The sequence below is a fragment of the Sprattus sprattus genome (genome assembly GCF_963457725.1).
Source record: "Sprattus sprattus genome assembly, chromosome: 1".
Classification (NCBI taxonomy): Eukaryota; Metazoa; Chordata; class Actinopteri; order Clupeiformes; family Clupeidae; genus Sprattus; species Sprattus sprattus.
The window spans coordinates 37,661,899-37,676,525 of NC_137920.1; positions in this window are offsets into that span (position 1 = coordinate 37,661,899).

Genomic DNA, 14,627 nt, shown 5'->3' on the forward strand with positions numbered 1-14,627 from the left:
GCAAGTGTAGTTCCAATCGTCAACATGGATTTATACATTTGTTGGATGAATTAATGATGAATTGTGTAATCGATTGAACCATTTTTCTCTCTTACAGTGGCTGAGACTAGCCAGGGTGGAGCTGCAGTCCAGCATTTGACTTTAAATGAGCCATTTTGGGTCGTAATGATGGCCTTCTTCGGAGCTCTTGTGGGGGCAATTGTGGGGGCAACTGATGGGGTACAAGGATCGGCTGGTGGTGTGATATTTGGAAGTACTATTGGTGTCGTGTTGGCCATTTTATACATCAGATTAACCAGGTTTTTGTAAGGCAGTGGAAGAGTAGATTTTTTCGTTGAAGGTGGAGACAAAGATTCATCTTTTTCTTCTAAAACAACTGAAAAACCTAAAAAGCAGTAGGTTTAACGGTCTCACCTTGTTTGTCACCTAGTTTGGAGAGGGTCTTCATTCCGATCCTTCTCCATTGCTTGTTTGAGCCTTTGCACCTCTATTTTGTACTCCCGTTATAAGATGCAGATTCATTTCATGTCAAATGGAAGACCATAGCCCAATATCCATCATGTCGTTCCAACATCTTTTATAAAACAAATTACACTGTATTAGCTGGTCAAGGTTGTTGTGTTTATGCTGTTCTTCTGCAAGTAGTATATTTTGGTTTGATACATTTTTTATTTTCAATGTTATCAGACATTTTGCATTTGAAATACTTATACTAAGGCATAATTGTTAACAACAAAAAAATACTAATTTGGGAAATGATGTGATTTTCCGGGGGTTAAATACTTTTGCAGGCCACTGCACATATAAATGGGGTTCTGGTATTCAAGGCTAGACCCCAAATTCATTCAGGAGCACCAAGGAAAGTCTGGTGTGAATGAACTAAAGCCACCGTGTGGCGGGTTGGAGCATTGCGCTTATTGTCTGACTCATGCAGCAGGTTTGCTAAAAGGTAACGGACGGGTCATGGGGCATGAGATGAGACATGGATGGCACAACACATAAGAAAACTCCACTAGAGTTATCTTTTTTAAAGTGTCTCATAAGTGGGTTGGGACAAGCCAGTTTTGTTGGATTGTTTCAAAGCTTTCCAGCCATTTTTGTTAAATAGTTTTCATTGTTTTATAACATGGGGATTTCAGATGGCACAGAACCTGGCTTCTGACATCACAGTAACTCCACCCCCCTAAATGTGAATTTGTGTCTGGTCTGATGCACTTACATAACGGACAACCAGTGGATCATGAGGAGCAAATCACTGTATTTTCACAAAAAGTGATTAGAATGTTGGACAGCACCTTTAACCTGGCTGCTAGTTCTTCCAAGACAAAATGTCTTTGTGCGTTAATGAATGCCATTTGTTGCATGGATTCTAGGGATAGGACTTTTAAGGCAAACACCATTTAAAAATTCAGACGTGTTTGCAATATTTGTATTGTTTTATTGTACATTTATACCACACATTCAGTGGAAATGATTAAACAGCCAAAACGATACATTTTTGGAGTTATATTAACCTCATTCAAACGCTCCCTGGGAGAACCAAATGCTGCACAAAACAGTGGTAGCTGTCAAAAGCTGCTAGTCTGACACCATGGTTCTGGGGTGCTGCAGAAAGATACTATTGGTCTAACCAGCTGGCCTACTGAAAAAGATCAAATCATTTTCACTATAAACAAATCAATCAAATCTGATTTAAATAATCTTTAGAAATCTGTTCAAACCCATCTTTTTTATTCAGGAGTTATGTTCCCATACAGAAATATAACGGTGGTTGGTGCAACCAACCGACAGTTATGCTTTAGGGATTAATTTTTCAGTTGAAAATTGATTGATTGAATACAATGACTTGTGTAAAAGTTTTGAATAATCCTGTTGAACCTATCAATAAAATATCAGACAAATGTCAATTTTAAGTGTCACAGAATGTATTATTTATTTATTGTCAAATTCTGATAGTTTTGTGAAAGCATTTATAATCCCTTTTACGGCATAACTTGCCAAATGACATAACAATAGATGGGCCCTGTGAAAATGTTTAAGAGGCCAATCGCGCTATGAAAAGATATCCAGAGTTGCTCTTAACTATGGCAGTGGGGTTTGTTAACTTTAAAAACGTGTCATTTAAACATGAGACATGAATCGTATACGGTATAAATGGACTATTGGCCCGAAACACACATTGGTCATATCTTTACCAGGCTATTATAAAAACTTTTTAACAAATCACTTGTAATAGGCTATGTGAACACAGAAAGAGCTCAACACATTCTCATCTGGTAGTCTGTTAATATGGTTATTGGAACTAACCTAATTATAAAAGTTAAGACTAAATGTTCTATGTTTACCTGTTTCAGACCCAGACTGATTTGTGAAATAACCTTTTATGTGTTTTGACCATTTAAAGTGCTGAAGTCATTCAAACTTTAAATTAACAAATCTGATTGGTCTAGATAAGGTGTTACACATTTCAATTAACCTTTCAGACCCATACTGATTCCTCAAACCTTCACAAATCAATTAAGAGATTGCTCGTTTCTAGATGCTTCCACCTTTCCTTATTGCGGAATACACTGTTTTTGTCCAGGATACCAAGCAAGAACTTGTCATTCCTGGAATAAAGGAGTACACGTGTGGCAGCAATGTAAGTCTGAAGCTATTTCGATGTATGCTGTCAAATACACATTATAATAAAGTACTGTAGGCTTATCAGATCTGCATTATACCACGGCTTGGTTAAATTCCTTATTGTGCCACTTTCTTTTGGATGTCAATTCCATTTTGTGAATGTCAATAACAACTGCAGACCTATGAAGTACTTCCAGGCTGTCAATTTGAAGTTCAAGATTTTAGTAATAGTATGGTGTTTTGGTCTGAAACTAGCATGTTATCTTGCCAAGTTGCCTTGAAAAAAACACACTTAGTAAAATAACTTAAAGATACAGTGTGCAGTTTTTAGTGCCACTTAGTGGTAAGGTTGCCTATTGCAACCAATTGAATAGTGCTCTCTCACCCCTCCCTTACCAAGTGTGCATTCAAGGTAATTAATGATGACATTAGAATATATTATGAAATGTAATGTTACTCATTAAGCCACTCAGTATTGTATTGATATTTGTAGTACGTATCTATAGTTCTCGTATCTCATTATATATATACTCAGCTGGGCTTTTTTTTCTACACAAATGGATCAAGTAAAAAATAGGCACTGCACAGGGTCACACTGACACAGAGAAAAAAGTTACCTTTTTACCCATGGCCAGCTAAAACTAATAAACAAAGTCCATTTAGATTGGTAGGCTGAATTACCTGTCAAGCAGAAAACAGGCAACTCAGGCATCACTTTGAAAACCTTTCAGGCCACACCAAATGTGTATCTACGTTTTCTGCCATTGCATGTCCCAATTTAATTTTGATTCATGTTTTTGCTTCTCTGATGACGAGGATTCATGCTCCCTTGGCTTATCTTGTGATAATGATCCTCCATTTCACAAAATTCTCAAACTTCACCAGCAACTATTATTCCTCTTCTTTCTTCTTCTTCTTCTTCCGGCTAAGCTGCCACTCAGACATAAAATGCGCTCTGTAGAGCAAGTGTTTGTTTTGTTCGTTTTGGGCTACCATACGAACATGGAGGCACAACATGGCGGACTCTGTGATAGAGGACCCTCTCCAAATGAAGGTCTCATTCTAAGCTAACGAAAATGCAACAATTCATAGTTACAGGTGATTATAAACTAAACTACACACTGTACCTTTAACAAAATGAACCCAACGTAGCGTGTGATAGCCATAGTGGGATAATGGACTTCACAGGTGACAGAAAATAATGCACAAGATGGTGATGTGTCTGATAAGTAAAGTAATCTCAGTGGTGTTGTTAACAAAGACTGTAGTTTCATTTTAAATGCAATACACAACACAATAATGCACAGGGTTGAGAGGATAAGCCGCAGAGGAAGTCTACAGTTTGATCGCCCAAACAGTGAGTGTTTTCATTATTGTCAACATTTGAGTCATTTTCTCAGAGGAAACTATGAACTTAGAGCATTGGATGAATATTTGAATTATTAAATGTTTAAGTTAATAATTAACATTCAGTAGCTTAATGTTAAGACTTGAAGTCACTTTGGATACATTAGTATGAAAATTAATAAAATACCATGAAATTGAATTTGTATAAATTAAGTTTGGCATTAAAAAGAAAGTACATTTATTTGAGACTTCTGCAAGACACCATTAGCACCAATGGACACATTGCATGAAAAAAGACCTCTCTAGGTTGGGATATTGGGGGGAACTCTGTAAAATAATGAACATCTCCTGGGGAATCCTTTCTGCCATCAGCTTAGAACTGTGGTGTAAATCCATGTTAAATTCTCTAGATCTCCATGAATTTCCACCAAACTAGAAATTAACACGCAGTTTGCTTGTGTGTTTTTTCACATTCCCAGGAAACCCTTCTTTTCATGCAGTGACATTCTTGGTCACTTTGAGTAAACAGTACAAATTAGTGTAAAAGTGTAAAAAATCTGCTATCTAATGAAGCCCTCTGTCTCATGTTCTTTACCTCAGTGATTGGCGTCCTACTGCCTTACCTGATCAATGGAGCTGTTCTGATGCTGATCGTTGGCTTGGGGGCCCTACTTGGATCAATTGCTGGAGAGTTTGTATTTCATGGAGCCTGTTTAGGGGCTGTCTTTGGCATCATGGTTCTGGTACTTGGTAATGCTAGTTTCCGGGCCACACAGTCTGCCAGACGGTTTGGGCTTGGTGTAAGGTAAAAGATGAAATAATCAAGAAGTGACCAACAGTGCAAAGAAAATATAAGTAATAGTAAACTTTCACTTAGACAAACGTTGTTGTGAATACCATAAAGGAAAAATTGACATTTTAACAATATCATTATGAAGGGGTATCAGTACATGTGCTAAAACCCATACCCACAGTATGCCAGCGCTATAAGCACTTTTTTCAGCTTGTAAAATAACCTATTACTCTGACAATCTATCTGGTTTAATTGCTGCCACACTGTGGTTATTTTTTAATTTGTGCTCTGTCCCTATGCTTAAAATAGTGGTGTGTAGGGAGCATGTTGTGATGATGTTATGTGTTCTTAATATTGTAGTGTGCAGGGAGAATGTTGTGTTGATGTTGTGTTGATGTTGTGTGTTTTTTGTGATTAACGCAGTTGTCTGCAAGAATGCTTTGAGAATGCGAGATTGAGTATTGTTCAATTCTCAGTTTGTTCAGTTTGTGCTCTAATTTCAAATGTCTGTGGTTCTCCTCCTTTGTTAATGAGTATTTTTCTGTTTGTGAGCCAGTGTGTTTATGATTTGTGCCCTATTAGTGTCTGTAGTGTTGGTGTCTGGTCTACCCTTGATCTCTGTTGTGAGTCCATAAATAAATGCTCATGCCATCAATTCTGTATCAGTGTTTGACTGTTGTACCCGTTCGTAATAAACGGCATAGAGGCCAAATATATCACTGGCTCTGTGTGATTGCTACCTTGGTATCAGTGGGATTTAAAGATGACCACCCTCGAGAAGACGGTAGATCGGCTGGAGGCTGGGGTCACTGCTTAAAAGCATTATTCCAAGGCGTTTGCTAGATCACATGGGTGTGCCCCCAGCTCAGGAACATCAACCCTGGGGCAGCAAAGGCAGCCAGCGCCACATGACCAACACAGGAGGATGGAGGCGCACCACTGTCCTCCAGGACGATTGTTATCCTCAGCCATCACTTCCTCCCTCGCTCCCAAACAGTGGTCTGTAGAGCAGGCTACACCTTATACACCAAATAAGCGTTGATCCATTTAAATCATTTTTGTGCTAGGTACAGATTGTCTGAAATTAAAAAAAGATTTTAATTGAAGGACAAAAAAGTCTGTTATGTTATTGTTGGTCCTTTACTTGACTTGGTCCCCCTAGTTATGGTGGTCCCGAAACAACGGTCATGTCAATAACCTCAGGCTGAAGAGGGAGAAGAGCCCAGGGAGGCTCCCTAGGGAGAAGTTGTGATTGTACTGCTCTGCCAATGCACATACTCATGAAGCAGGACAGACGTGGGCTTGGAGTACTGTATGGCTACTAGCCTGTCAAAGGCCATATCATGCTCCTATGACAGCGCAAACGCACACACCAACACACGCAAGCAGACTTACAAATAAGCGGGTGCACACCACAAAAAAATGTATACAAGAGTGTTGTGTCTTATATTATGTAAGGCAGAGAAGGCTGAATTTCTCACCTGTGATGACTGGCCTTTTGTTCTGTGTGTGTGCGTGTGCGTGTGCGTGTGTGTGTGCGTGTGTGTTTGTGTGTAAGAGAGAGGGAGAAAGATGACAACCTGGATATGTTTGTTGATGGAGATGATCCTGTATCTCAGGCTGCTGGGTTTAGTTGAATCCAGCTCAACAGCCATGAGGATCCCCATGTGATCGCACAGCAGAAAGGTGTTGGAGATCAGGGGCCGTATTCACAAAGAATCTTAGGGCTAAAAGTAGCTCATAAGTGGCGAATTTAGGAGAAACTCCTAAAAATAATGGGCGTGTCAGTCTTAAATTAAGGACTCCTATTTTTTTTTACTAAGAGCAATTCACAAAATATTTTATCCCTAAAAGTAGCACCTAAGTCTAGGACAGCTTAAAACTCCTCGTGAGGACTCCTAAGTCACTAAGACCTATTCACAAAAAGTCTTAAAATGGCTGAAGCCAGACGTAAGGTGTTGGAGACAATGAACGACTCTGAATTGTTGAGAAGATATCGTTTAAACCGTGAAGGCATCAACATTTTACTAGAATTAGTGCGGGATGCAATCACGTCTCCAACTATCCGAAACAACCCAATCAGTCCGGAAATTAAATGTTTGATAACATTAAGATTTTTGGATTTTTCACAATCATGGATATTGTTGCGAAGTGGCCTGGATCTACTCACGATTCGCGCATTTTAATGGAGAGCGGTCTGCGCCTTTTTGAGCGGCACCATGTACCTGCTGAATGCCACTTGTTGGGTGACAGTGGTTATCCATGCAAGACATGGCTTTTGACACCCTTCCTCAATCCACAACCGGGAGCACAGTTGAACGACAACATGCAAGTATACGCATGAGGCCTATTTTGGTGACACAATACCTGTAGCCGCGACGGCTCTTTTAAAGTCCACTCCGCAATCTCCATCCTACATTGTGACTGGAGCGCATACCACCGCTTCTCGCAGTCATCGACAGAGCGACACACGGCAGGGAATGAAGCATTTATGTTAACACATATGTCCTCCCATGCCTCACGCATAGTTTGCAGGGTGCTTTAATTATTACTTCTTTGATTTCATGCAATTTCCGTGTTTTTTTCGGCAATTTCTCTTTCTCTTAACGTGCAAAGCGTCATTCTCGTTGGATGCACAAACTTCATCATGCGTGTGCATTCTGCTAAGTGCACTGTCCATAACTATTTAATATGACTTTATTTGAAGCCTAGGTTATTCTCTTATTTTCTGTTGATTTAGTGGGATCGTTAGGGGGATGTTAGGACTGAGTTTTGAATGAGAGCGCCTGTCAGCAACCAATCACCGTGCGCACCACTTCTAAACTCGTGCATGAGGATCGACGTCATCCATAGCAACGGAGTTTTTATCTTAAGCTTAGGAGTTGGTTTTATCCTTAGTATGAGTAGGTCTCAGAGCCGTTGTGAATCACTTTTAAGAAATTACTCCTACGTAAAAGGTTTTACCGCGAGTTAGGAGCACTCCTAGTGGTAAGATAAAAGGCTTTGTGAATACGGCCCCAGGTCTCATTCAACCAGGCAAACCTCTCCGGACCTGCAGGGGGCAGCAAAGTCATGCAAATCAAACTAACTCACCTCAAGTAGATCTGTGGCAATTGATGCCAATACTTGAAAGATGACTCTGTACACCCAAGGGTGCATGTGATGCTTTTGAGCCAGAAATAATCGTTCTTATAAAACACTCATAATGAAAGAACTCATAATGATGATGATTGATAGATAGATCAATGGCAGAAGTTCAATAACTTCATCTTCAACAGTCAAGTACAAAAAACTGGTACAGATTGTTTTGTGCATGAACTGTCAATCTAGAAATACAGAAATGCTGAAATGTTACTGCAGGAATGCAGCGGCATTGCAAAAGTATATGAGCCAAAGACTGTAGTAGCAGAGAATGACATTTGGGACATAACTCCAGAAACATGGCGCACTATACTGAAAGGAACTGGAGAAAATAAGTGTGGACAACAGCTTTTCTGCTGCTTGAATAGCATTTCTCCTTTGGTGTGTGTGTGTGTGTGTGTGTGTGTGTGTGTGTGTGTGTGTGTGTGTGTGTGTGTGTGTGTGTGTGTGTGTGTGTGTGTGTGTGTGTGTGTGTGTGTGTGTGTGTGTGTGTGTGGTGTGTGTGGTGTGTGTGTGTGTGTGTGTGTGGTGTATGTGTGTGTGTTTGTGTGTGTGTGTGGGTGTGTGGGTGTGTGTGTGTGGTGTGGTGTGTGTGTGTGTGTGGGTGTGTGTGAGAGAGACTAACCTCCTTTCACGAGGTAAAAACTCCCCTGATTGGTCAGCAGCACCAACATACAGCTGTAGTTACAGCTCAGCACATCAGTCACCACCTCCGCTTACAGATAGAAGATTTTCTCAAAGGTAAAAGTCTGAGGATGACCATACTTAAGCACACACACATACATGTATAAAAACACACAAAACAACACACACACACCAACACACACTAACACACAAACACAAACACACAAAACAACATACACATACACGCACACACACACACAAAACAACATACAAACACACACACACACAAAACAACATCCATTTCAGAAGAGATCATCTGAAATATGGGGGGGGCTACTTGGGACTGTAAGGCAACTTACAGCTTGTCATGATTCCATTCATTTTTCATGTCCTTCATGGCCTACATATGGCCACATGCACATTCTTTGTACCTCAGAGCCATAGAAGATGACATGGTTGTCCCCCAGGAAGATGCCGTTTGGTTAAAAGAGTGTCGTCGCTGGGGAGAACTTGGTCTTGTGGCTCTTGTGGTCTTGGTCTTCTGGATGGTAAATACAGACAACAGGGTTAAGACACACCAAACAAACCCACGCATGACATGCCATTAAGCATGACACACTGAGGGAACTGTGTGTGGTTACATCCTGGAGAAGATGTTCTCCAAAGGTAGTTCCACAGTTCAATGCTGCATGCTTGAGTTGTAATGTGACTTTAGCATTAGACAGCATTGATGACCAATTTTGTCAGTGCACACGGTTCATTTCTCATCCATTTCTCTTCAATCGCTTATTGCTGACTTTTACATGCAAATAAAGAGTCATTTTTTTTTATGTATGCACATTCCTGTATGACATTAAGATGACATTAATGTATTGGTTCACAACAGATTTATCAATATGGTTAGATCACAGGGGACAAATGGCAGGTGATTAGAGCACAGGAATTCACTCTCAGTGTTTAATTTAACTTGTTTTTAATTTAAAACATGTCACAATTAAACGTACATGTTTTAGATAATCTCAATATAAATTGTACGGCTAGCAAGAACCACACTCTATTTTTTAGAATTGCATCCAAAACACACATCTACAGAAAAAAGCCACACTCTAACCTCAAAGTCACAGAAAGCTCCCAGCTCTTTCCCATCTCCTTCGTTTGAGATCAGGCTACACAGAACAGCACACAATAAGTCATCTGTAATACTTAATTTGCGTCAACATGTGTTCCATTATTTCACCGGCTATGGTCACAACTGACATTAGAGAGACTTTTTTGTTTTGTTTTTGTTTTCATTATTATTCAGTTTTAACGCAACAGTTCTTGACATGCATCAAAAAAAATGAATCGGTCAAAAATAGCTGGGGGAGGGATGTGGAATATCCTTATGCATTCACTGATGGGTGAAAATGTACGGAAGTGCCTTGACATATGCAGTAGAGTAATTTAATAGGTTGACATATTGTAAAGGAACCAGTGAACCACCTAAAGAGACTAAAACTGATAAGAATGATAATAGTAACAAAATACAAAATGTTCTTAATAAAAAACTAAATAAATGTTTACCCATTCTAGCTTAATCGTGTTAAATTTCAGGTACACAATTAGATTATTTTTTTTAAATCTAAAAACATAAAAATCTTATCATAAGAGTTAAACCTATATATGTCATATTCTTATTGTTAGCTATGAACATGACACAATAGTAGCCTAGTGTCCTCACACATAAAATACCTTTACCAATCCTAGAAGGCCAGATTGGTGCTGTCTCACACAGACAAGTTCAAGAATGCTAAAAAAAAAAAAAAAAAAACTGCACCTTACATACACACACATACATACAGTACATAGCCTACATACATAAATACAGGACATACAGTACATAGCCTACATACATAAATACAGGACATACAGTACATAGCCTACATACATAAATACAGGACATACAGTACATAGCCTACATACATAACTACATACATACAGTACATAGCCTACATACATAAATACATACATACAGTACATAGCCTACATACATAAATACAGGACATACAGTACATAGCCTACATACATAAATACAGGACATACAGTACATAGCCTACATACATAAATACAGGACATACAGTACATAGCCTACATACATAAATACATGCATACAGTACATAGCCTACATACATAAATACATACATACAGTACATAGCCTACATACATAAATACATACATACAGTACATAGCCTACATACATAAATACAGTACCTACCTACATATCCTCCATAGCAGTGGTTTTTAGTTTTTCTCTATGGGCCTCCTTTGCATGTCTTCAATCTTACCCTGCTTAAAAGGCTAGAACTCGTCATGAACATCTAATCAAGGGCATTATAATTATACTGATCTCAATCAGACGTGCTTTCAGCAGCAGATGGAGAACCACTGGTGTATAGGGCCAGTACTTATGGACCTTTGCTGTGTTTTTTTTTTGTGTTGTGCACATGCTTTATTGCACTGTTGTTAATATTGTATTATTATGTTTTGAAATATGTCTTGTAAGTCGCTTTGGACAAAAGTGATGCCAAATACCTTAAATTTACTAACTTGATTTTGTGCAGCTATATTGTAATACTATCACCCTGTATCCTAAATAAGAATGGCGTATTGACTGTTTATATTGTTAGCAAAGAGGCTAACAATGCTGATTCCCACCTTATTTGTGCAAGAACGCGCAATATCAAAGAAGCAGGTTAAACAATTATGCATATTGGTCCATTTGAGTTGAATGCATGGCCCATTTTACCTGATAAGCACCGTGTTGGCTCAGAAGGGGCCATTCCTCCACACTGCACTTACCTGGAACTCTGAGGAACCAATGTAAGAATGCTCTTCATAGACTACAGCTCAGTAATCAATACCATCATCCCTGACATACTATTCAGCAAACCAACTGCATAGGCCTCTCCCCCTCCATCTGCACCTGGATAATAAAAGACTTTCTCTCAAACTGAAAATCGGCCCCCACCTCTCCTCCACCATCACACTCAGCACTGGCTCTCCACGAGGCGGTGTGTTGAGCCCACTACTAGCTATACTCCGTGAACATTCATGACTGTACAAGGACCTATCCAACCAAAACCATGAATCACATTTGCCATCTTAGTCACCTTACACATGTGCATAAACAAAACTGTTGCTGTATTTATTGTAAAGCACCTCAGGGAAGACCTGTTGCTGTATTTAGTGTTCCTCAGGGAAGATCTCTAATCTATACCACCGCACTTTGTTAAACTCTTAATATATATTTTTGTTTAGCCAGTTGTACTATTGCTGTGTTATATGTTGTCCCTCGTCGCACCAAAGGGAGCAGCACTCCAAATGTCGTTGTATGCTACAATGACAATAAAGGCTTTTCTTTCTTTCTTTCAATACATTAACAGCTCTTGAGATGAGAACATTCAATTGTTCTTCCCATTTACAAGATAGAATCGTAAAAGCGTTTTGTGTGCGTTTTTTCAATGCTGAAATTACCAGTGACCGTGGGCGATACAAAACTCTTAATAGTTCTCGTTTAAACATGAGCCTACTGGACGCGTTTTGATTTTAACATTTAGCTAAACCGTTAAACTGATGATAAATTAAAAAAAAATGCTGAAAACGGTTATGTCATAATTGGCTCATCCGCCACCGCGCGCGCTGCGTAGAACGCTGGTTGCGACGTTAAAAATTCGAGTCACAAATGCATTTGTTGAGGTCATACAGCCTGCGTCACTGACGGACAATTCCAAGTTCCAATTCCAGACTAGTTACACAAACATGTCAAATGAAAATCTGTAACCCAGAGCAAGTCAGAGAAATTGCAGCATCAATTCAGATTAACAGAATGGAGAGCAAAAATGGAGATCGAAACAGGGAGAAGAGATTGCAGCCCCTAGACAGAGACTTCTTCATGGAGAAGTTTGAAGAGCTGACTAGAGCATTGACCCAGGTCAGGGACAAGGTCTGCAACCTGGAGAAAAAGCTAGAGGCAGGACAGATCAGCAGCATGAGAGACAGGAACTTATCAATGCAGCAAGAACACATGAATGAATTAGTGAGTGATGAGGAGAGTGCTGATAATGTGAGTAGATGGATTCCACTGAAGAATCGTCAGGTAGTTGCAACAAACAAAGATAAGAGAATGAAGAGAGATGGAGAGAAGACACGGCAGCTTAAACTGGAGCTACTGATGGTTGAGCTGCGAGAAGTAGGGAGAGCAAGCTATCCATCCGAGGAAGAGAGAAGAAAGGACCTCATACGAATTGTGAACCAGGAGATGGAGATTCGTTTCCTCCAAGAGAGATACAGGGCTGCCAATGAGAGCATGCTGGAGCCAGAGAATGAGGAGGCGGAAGGAATGCCCAATATTGTGGAAAAGGGCTCTTTGAAAATGGTGGGAAATAGAGAAATAGGACAGAAAGACATCCCAATGGCAAAGAAGGGGAGAAAAACTTCAAAGATAACACAAATGGAGATGGAGAGTCACATGCAGAGCAAAGACGTGAGGAGACAGAAGGATGGAGAAGTGGAGATACAGCAGGAGCTCCTGCAGGCTGAATCGCGCGAGAGAGGGAGGAAGAGCCACGTGTCGGAGGACCAGAGAGGGATCAAGCCTTTAAAAGTGATGAGACAGGATGTGGAGATTCAGCCTCCACAAGATGGATGCAAGGCTGTCCCCAAGAAGGCTGAGGGAGGAGGGGAGCTCAGAGACGGCAACCGAGTGGAGAAGAGGCTCAAGACCACAACAACCGAAAGGAGAGAATTGAAGCCACTCAGAAAGATACAGGAGCTGAATGAGAGTGCAGGGACTATGAAGATAGAGCAAGAGCCGACGAAAAGCATTACTGAGGCACAGACAAATGAGACAAAGCCCAAACAGGAGAGCGAGAAGGATGTGAGGAAAGTGAGAAAAGAAAGAAAGTGTAGGAAGGAACAGCCTGATGAGAAGCTTGGAGAGAATATAAAACAGGACAAAGAACAGAACAGAAAGAAAGCAATGGATGAACGTGGGAATTTGAAAAACCAGACTCAGACTAACGGAAAAGTGGTTGTGGAGAAGAGGGTGCTGAAGGTGCATGGAAGTGTTCAGCTTCAGGAACATGATGTGGTGCTAGTGGGACAGGTGAGCAAAGGGAAGGTGCTCAAACCACTAAGAGTAGACCCCCTAAAGGTGACCCAGGAGAAACCACTAGAAGTAGACCCCCCAAAAGTGACAGAGGAGAAAAAGAATGCTGTGGCACAAATGCAAGAGGGAACTCTGGGAGCATATGTGCCTTTGAAAGAAACACAGAAGGAGACTAGAAAGAAGCAGGCCATGTTAACACTGAGCCATCAGATCAACACACGGCAAGAAGTGACAAGGGATCAGGAGAACCTGAAAGAGTACAAGACACTTCAGCAGCCAGAGACTGAGGTGATGATGGAAAGAAGAAAGAAGGTGGAGAATCAAAAGAAACGGAAAGAACAGGAGCCACAGCCAATCACTGAGGAGAAAAATACACCAGCTGTCAAAAGGGGAACAATTAAGACTAATGACAGTCTGTTCCTTGAAGTGGATATGCTTTTGAAAGATATGGATGTGGGAAGTGAGAGAGAGGTTAAGGTAATGCCGACCAGGGAGGCTAAAAAACAAGGAAGAGAGAGTACTGAGGGGGTGCCAAAGGAAATAAAGAATGAGGATCAATCAAGACAATCAAGAGAACTGGGAAAACTAGTGACTGGGGGTAAAATGGAAAATGTTAGATTAAAGAATGAGAAAAATGATGACCTATTCTTAGAGGTGGAAATGCATCTGAAAGACATGGAGGAGGAGAATGACAGCAGTAAGGCCAGAGTGAGGCTGACCAAGACAACTGACAAAGAGGGGAAAAAGCGAGACAACGCTAAGTTGGTTAATGTGCCGAGTAAACATGATGATACAAATCCACAGGTGCCTGAGGTCAAAATGGGACAGCCTAAGCCAAAATGGCTGGAGGGATGGGGTGAGGCAAGGACGACGGAGGAGTGCAAGTCAAACAGTCAATGGAAAATGTCCCCACTGGAAACTGATGACACAGTGTTTACCAATCTGCAGAGA